The sequence below is a fragment of the Anolis carolinensis genome, chromosome 3, assembly GCF_035594765.1.
Source record: "Anolis carolinensis isolate JA03-04 chromosome 3, rAnoCar3.1.pri, whole genome shotgun sequence".
Classification (NCBI taxonomy): Eukaryota; Metazoa; Chordata; class Lepidosauria; order Squamata; family Dactyloidae; genus Anolis; species Anolis carolinensis.
The window spans coordinates 199,657,357-199,664,971 of record NC_085843.1 but is presented as its reverse complement, the minus strand read 5'-3'; the positions used below and the strand labels follow the sequence as shown (position 1 = coordinate 199,664,971).

General features: G+C 39.7%; 1 long non-coding RNA gene across 1 annotated transcript; it reads right to left on the bottom strand.

Moving 5' to 3' along the window:
- Nucleotides 1-3,482: 3,482 nt before the first annotated feature.
- Nucleotides 3,483-5,402, bottom strand: LOC134298084 (uncharacterized). The gene is made up of 2 exons (XR_010005058.1): nt 5,330-5,402; nt 3,483-3,752 (listed from the first exon to the last, which is right to left on the bottom strand). It is a non-coding gene; the product is annotated as an uncharacterized LOC134298084 (long non-coding RNA).
- Between the last annotated feature and the right edge of the window lie 2,213 nt (nt 5,403-7,615).

Sequence of the window (7,615 nt, the reverse complement as noted above, 5' to 3'; positions counted from 1 at the left end):
AGAGGCCAGAATCTATCTAATATCTTTATTGAAGGAATATATAAAGTTAATAAAAGCAAGTGTATGAAATAGTCCAGGAGTAGACCTTTCAGGAAAGGTCAAAATTAGTCCAAGAAAACAATGTCCAATATGAAATATTAAGGTCCAAAGTTGTAATCCAATAACCGAAACACTCACCTTGCCAGGCAAGGTGAGGGGAGATGACAAGGTCCTTTAGTCCATGAACTTGAGCAAGGCTAGGAATTAACTTGATACTTGAAAACAAGGCTTGAATCGTGACACAAGGTAACGTGGAACAGGAACAAGGCCCGTGGAATTACTTGGTAAAATCCGTGAAACAAGGCAAGGTTTAGTCCTGGAAGGCGAGGCAAGGTCCGAAGGTAAACAAGGCTGGGAAGCAGGAGCGAAGGCTTGAGAACAAGGACAAGGCTTGAACAGGAACGAGGCTTGGAACGGAGCGCGCTGTCCAGACACAACTCGCTCCGGAGGCTGACGAATTGACTCCGCAAAGTTACTTCGCGGGTAAAACACCTATATAGAGTCTAACTTTCCCGCCGAGAGCAGTTCTCTGGGAACCAGAAACGAAAGCTAATCTCTGAGACCAGATGTTTGACTCCTTAAAGATTCTCACGGAAAGCAGGCTTAATTGGCTAAATTCTTAGCAGCTATTCTAGCACTCCTGCGCGAGGCCGCTTCCAAACCTCTCTGTTGTTTACAAAACTCATGGCGAGAAAACACAGGAGATGTAGGCTCAGGGTTTGTTTGACATACTTCTGGAACACAACTCTCTTGCAGGTGCAAGGTTCCCAGATCTGGCTGGGAAGAATCTGGCTGGGAAGATTCCAGTTCTGACTGGGAAGGTAAAAAACCCAAGTTTTCTTCTTCATCAGGTATCACCATGTCATGAGCAGGACTACAAGGCCCATGAGTCATCACATCTAGTGGAATAGAACCCTCTGACAGAGAAATCTGATTTACTACCAAACTACAAACCACAGATTCCACAGGATGCAGTCATGACACTTTAAATGCCATCAAAACACCAAAACTCTGTAGTGTGAACACATCTCTGATCTGCCATCTTAGGAAGTAGTGAAGATTCATGTATACAATCCCATTCTATTGCAGGTTGCCCAGAACTGCGTGTCTCAAATTCAGAACTTCTTAAAGTATATATATGGATTGTCAAATTCAGAAATCAGTCAGATATGTCAGTTCTTTCCAAATCAATTCTGCAGCTATAAAATACAGAAGCTTTGCAAACGCACCTCTGAATGCGTAAACTTTGAATTGCTAATATTCTACTGCATTATATTTTAACAAGAACACTTTTTTTAAAAAAAATCCCCTTGTAGAGAAGTTACGGTAAATGCATGAAAATATCACTATGCAATCCATTGCAGTCAACAGTTCAATTGGAAGAGTAATAAGCAAACTCCCCCTGCAGGATTTCTCTGCCAATTGCAATATAAAAATTCACTCTGATTTGTCCTGCTAAATATTTGGTAATTTATAAAGACTGCTCAGAATATGCTCGGTGGCTTCACAAAGACAGAAGTATCTTCATCAGAGTATTGTACAGCTCATTTCCTTTACAAAATGAATAATGCAGTAAGAACACCCACTCCCTTTTCCCTTGTCCCTCAGGCCAAAATAGACAAGTTCAACTACAAATGCTAAAGGGGAATCTTTGCAAACTGCTATCAATTATCTGACTTTTTATTAGCAAGGCTCCACTGGGCAAAAGAGAAAAAAATGTTTTGATTAGGGAGTCTGGTATTTTGTTTGTTTCTTTTTAAAAATGGTTTAAGAAGAAAAATAAATGAGATGAAATTAAAAGAAAAATATTCTCTTGTTTTGTACTGAGTAATCTCAGTACTGCTTTATTCAGCAAATGCCTTTTGTCTTAAGGCACTCACCAGGAACTTACATGGCAGGTTTAACACCGACAAATTTGAGGGCTGCTGATGCAAATGTAACAAACCATTTTTCTCACACAGAGTCATAAGCTAATATTTTGAAAAAGAAATGTATACTTTTGTTGTTTTCTTTACATACCTTATTGTTCTGTAATAGCCCAAACATAAAACTACATCTATGGTTACCGTAAAATTGGACAAATACCATAAAATGGGCACATACATGAGAAAACCACATGATCCATTGCAGGCCCTTAGCCAGGATTTTAATTCGGGGGGGGGGGGGGGGGGGCTGGGAATTTGGTTCAGTGGGGGCTGAGTCTGAGTGAGAGAGGATCTACCCTAGCAAACCTTTTGTATCTTTATCCCAATACCCTCATGCATATGGGATATATTGAGTATGGTGATCAGATCATGATATGAATAAACGTAACAGTTTAAATAATACCAGTAAGACCTTCGCGCGGACCACCCTGAGAATTTTGGGGGGGGGCTGAAGCCCCTCAAGCACCCCCCCCCCCTCCGGCTACATGCTTGGCCCTTGTTTAATCCAATTTTCTGTGTTTGGGAACAAAGATAAAAATGGACTATTATTCTATGTGGAGAACCTTACTTATTTATATTAACACAAAGGCGCCAGAATTATTTATTGGGACTTTGTGGTTTGCTGACAGCTTCAGGGACTTTGTAGGATTTTTTAAAAAAATTGTTCTTGACTATTTGTAGTTTTTTTTTATCGTGTCAGAAGCGACTTGAGAACATACTGCAAGTGCTTTTGGTGTGAGAAAACTGGCCATCTACAGAGACTTTGCCCAGGGGATGCCCAGAGGTGTTACCATTCTTCTAGGCGGCTTCTCTCATGTCCCCACAAGCTAGAGCTGACAGGTAGGAGCTCACCCCATCTCACATTCAAACCGGCAACTTTCAGGTCAGCAGTCCAGCTGACACAAGGGTTTAACCCATTGCACCACTGCGGCTCCTGGCACTATTTGTAGTGATCATAGATTTCAGGCTTTCCATTTATTTCCAGTCCCAGTTTTAAATACCTAAGTGACATAAACCCATGTTGCCTCAAGAATTGCGTCATATGTAGTATATCCACCTAATTCTTCTAAAGCCATTCTCTGAATATTCCCCCACAAGAATCCTAACAGGATACCCATAATCAAATAACATCTTAGTGATGGGATGCCTTCCTCAGAGAGGTTCACCAAGCACCAGATTCATTGTCATTTTGGTGAAGACAACCTTATTGTTTTACTAGGCCCTCTAAATTTCTTCTAAACAATTTGACCCATTTTAGCAAAGAAAAACAATTGCAGTTATAAAATCATGGACTCTTTGACCTAATTAGTGAGCAAATAGGTGTTCTGAATATGCTGCTGTGTTACTGAGATATATTGCTCTATCTATTGGGAGGATGCAAATGAGTCTAGACAAGGACTTTGCAAAAGTCTTCACTTTTCTGAAAAGAATCAATGTATATTTATTTACTTCTGAACTTTGTCCAAAAAGCATAGACATGCTATCACCTAAACAAAAAGAAAAGTTGTTATAAGAGGGTCTTTTTAGAACCATTTTTTATTTTATTTATTTTTTAGAACCAGTTAAGAATGTATTATCTGGATGCTTTGTTAAGCAAGATCCCCATCTTATTGGCTGAAGTTTTCTCCTTTGCTTTAGAACCTGAAGCTGTTTTAGATATCTTGCCATGAGCATTAATGGCTTAGATCCAAAATATACCATCTATGATTGGATTAGTAAATTCACAAGGAAATATTGCAGTTCACTCCATCAGGGTCTTCTAAACTTCTGTGTAGCATTTTCAAGGTGCTGTGGAAAGATGAGAGAGGACATCTGCTTTCACAAATCCAGTAGAGCTAAACCTGGATATAATCCAAGGCTTCCCACACCTATATTTAAACATTTCAGCACCCTCTGATTCACAATCATTCATTAAGCACAAAGACAATTCTGAAATACTCATATTACAGAGTGTGCAGTCATTGAAATACACTCAAACTGGTATCAACTGTATTAATCATTATGACAGTGACTCGATCTTATATGCGCTCTCTAAAAGTAGTTATTTTTTTACTTTGGATAACTTTTCTCTCCTGAACCCTGCATTAAACAGCTGTTATATTACATATTCTGCAGATGAATTAGCTGCAAGATTCATACGAACTTGAGTTTCTCTTTTGTCAGCTTTTTTTTTTTTTTTTGGTCCATCAGCCAACAACCACTATTGGGGAGAATATCTCAGCTGGAGTGAAAACAGATTAATGTCTCCTCATTCTGAAAAAATGTGGACTCCCTTGGTCCCTGGTCCAACTTGTCCTAAAAACTGTTATTTATTGAGGAAAATGGATAACCTTTAAAGTTTTCATAATTGCCTTTTTGGAGAAATTAGAGACGCCTTGCACTGTGATGGTTTTCAATAAAGAATCAACTATGCATTACTCAGCTGTTTAACAGCACCGGAGCAAGGATCTTTTTCAATAGCTAAGACGTGATATCAGTAAAATATTTAATCATCCTCATGCATGAAACTGAGAATGTTCGTTGATTCCAATTTAACTTTTAAAAAATAGAGTAATGTGAGAGTTGAAGCCAGTAGGAAAAGATGATAATTACATTATAGATGGATAGACTGAATCAACGAATCAAGGTCCCAAGTTTGCAAGATCTTAGTGGGGTTGAGGAAGTTTTGCAGTGCTCTCATTCATAAGGGCCACCATAAGTTGAAGCTTCATGTCAGGAACGACTTGAGAAACTGCAAGTCACTTCTGGTGTGAGAAAATTGGCTGTCTGCAAGGACGTTGCCCAGGGGACGCCCGAATGTATTGATGTTTTTACCATCCTTGTGGGAAGCTTCTCTCATGTCCTCGCATGGAGCTGGATCTGATAGTGGGAGCTCATCTGCGCTCTCGCCGGGTTGGATTTGAATGTGGCAGCCTTCAGGTCAACAACCCAACCTTCAAGTCACAAGGCTTTAACCCACTGTGCCACCAGGGGCTCCTTAAATAATGACAATTAACATCAAATGCAGTAGTAACATTTTAAGCTTTGTGGCACTTTCTCGACAGAACTTGAAGAAATTACCTTTTAGACTCTGAGAACCCTCATTAGAACCAATAAATTGTTGCCCTAGTTCACCAAATTCTCTATTCTTTGGTTGCCCCAAAAATATATTGGTTTTGCTCTGAAAATGCTGTTTCCTGTGCAGAAAATGCTACTTTCTATGTAAAACAACCACATGCACATTTTGCACCACTAATCTGCTGAACTTGCTGGCTGAAAGGTTGGCGGTTCAAAATCAGGGACTGGGGTGAGCTCCTGCTTTCAGCTCCAGCTTCTGCCAACCTAGCAGTTCAAAAGCATGCAAATGTGAGTAGATCAATAGGTACCACTCTGGCGGGAAGGTAACAGTGATCCATGCAGTCATGCTGGCCACATGACCTTGGAGGTTGTATGCGGTACCTATCATTCAGATGAAAAAACACAAAATGAGAATGATATACCTTGTTATTTACTTCTTTTATTTTTGAACATATGTCCCTCAAGTAGAAGATAAACATCTAGACATTATAATTGCTTCCTATTGCAAAAGCGAAAACACTTAGTTACTAATATTAGTGAATGTATGAAATGGCTCTGATGTCATGCTGTACTATACATTTCCAAAATGCATTTTGCTCTTGGCCTGTTGAAAGGTCAAAATGGAGCCGAGCCTGGTTCTATAGTAGTAATTGCTAAATGTTTGTTTTGAAGTATCATCTCATTTTACTTATGAGCCTCAAGACTAACATAACCCTTTCACATTCCTTGCATCTAATGTCCATTTTCATTGGACATAAAAAGACATTTGGTTTGTTGCTTTATTATTTTTGTGGTAAAGACATGGGCCAAAAAAGAACAGTAGTTTCAACAGGCACCTTGCTTTATGAATAGGTGACTGGAAAGCATGTCAGCACCAGCTGAAAGGCATTTACTAGGCATGGGCGAATTTCTCGGAATCGTCATTAATTGGAATAAAATCATATCTATTTTGGGTTCTGAATGGCTTCCGAGGTGGTTTGACCCTGTGGAATTAACCTTCCAATTCAAAGCGTTGGAGCCCATTTATTTAATGGCCTAGGAAAACCTTTGGATATACAAGAAAGCATTTTTAATTCAACCAAACTTTGTTTGCAGGGAGGAACAGCCTAGCCTGGGCATGCCTTCTTGCCAAATCAGTGCCGATTATTATAATACAGTAGAGTCTTGGCAGCAAAGGAAGAGCTTTTTCTCTCCAGTGGCTGGTGGCTAGCATCAGGCTTAATATCAGCCACAGAGGAAGAAACCTAGTCCTGAGCGTTTTCCCTCCTGGTTAGCATCGGGTTTAATATCAGCCCCATAGGAAGAAATCCAGTCCTGAGCATTTCTCCCCCTGGTTAGCAGCGGGCTTAATATCAGCCTCATAGGAAGAAACCCAGTCCTGAGCATTTTCCCTCCTAGTTAGCATCGGGCTTAATATCAGCCCCATAGGAAGAAACTCAGTCCTGAGCATTTTCCCTCCTAGTTAGCATCGGGCTTAATATCAGCCCCATAGGAAGAAACCCAGTCCTGAGCATTTTCCCTCCTAGTTAGCAGCGGGCTTAATATCAGCCCCATAGAAAGAAACCCACTCCTGAGCATTTTCCCTCCTCGCTAGCAGTGGGCCCATTTTGAGACAGCATGGTGTAGTGTAGTGGTTTGAGAGTTGGAGTACGATTGTGGCTTGATTCCCCACTCAGCCATGGCAACCCACTGGGTGATCTTGGGCAAGTCACACACTCTCAACCCCAGAAAACCCAATGAAACAGGAAATAACACCTTCAAACCAGGAACAGATTTCCTTATTCAGAGGCTGATGGTCATCTGTCAGGAGTGATTTCATGGTGTACTATGATTTCTGTTCCTTAGTGATAAATGTCATTTCCTAATTGGTTCTGTCATAGAAACATGGCAAAAGTTTATTACACTGCCAAAACTTTTTCTTTAAGAGACATTGTTCATTATGGTTGTTGAGTCTCTCTCCATAAATTTAACAAAGTTTCAGCCACAAAAACAAAGTTTCTGAAGTAGAACAATGACTTTCAAAGTAAAGACAACCCAATGAAACAGGAAATAACACTTTCAAACCAGGAACAGATTTTTGTTATTATTAAAAGAGGTTTTTTTTAAAAAACTTTGGAAATTCACCAAAAATCTGAGGATAAGTCAAACATTGTTAGATTCAGTGAGCTAACAGTGGTAAATGTGTTCTACCACTGTAGCAAGGTTCATTAGGATATCTCAAAAAATGAGGGAGAGAGAAGCCCTTCAAGTTTCCCCATTGACAATAATGTTTTCCTTCATGTGCATGCATATCTACCATTAATGTGGTACATACAAAGATTCGGAAGTTTTGGAAATGACTTTAGAAACGAAGTGCCAGTGCCCCCTACTTTCGAACAGAGTTTAGAACCATTTTTTTCCTGGATCTCACCTGCCTAGCATTTACTGCAGTTTAGTTCAATACATGGTACGTGTTTTTGTTGCCCTCTACTGAAAGTGTCACCAGGAAGCTCTTTCTGATTAGTTTAAAGTGTTGGTATTATATTATTCGCTTCACTATGTTTTTATTTTATTTTAAGTACGATTGCTGGGAGAAAATAGGCAAAATGTTACAT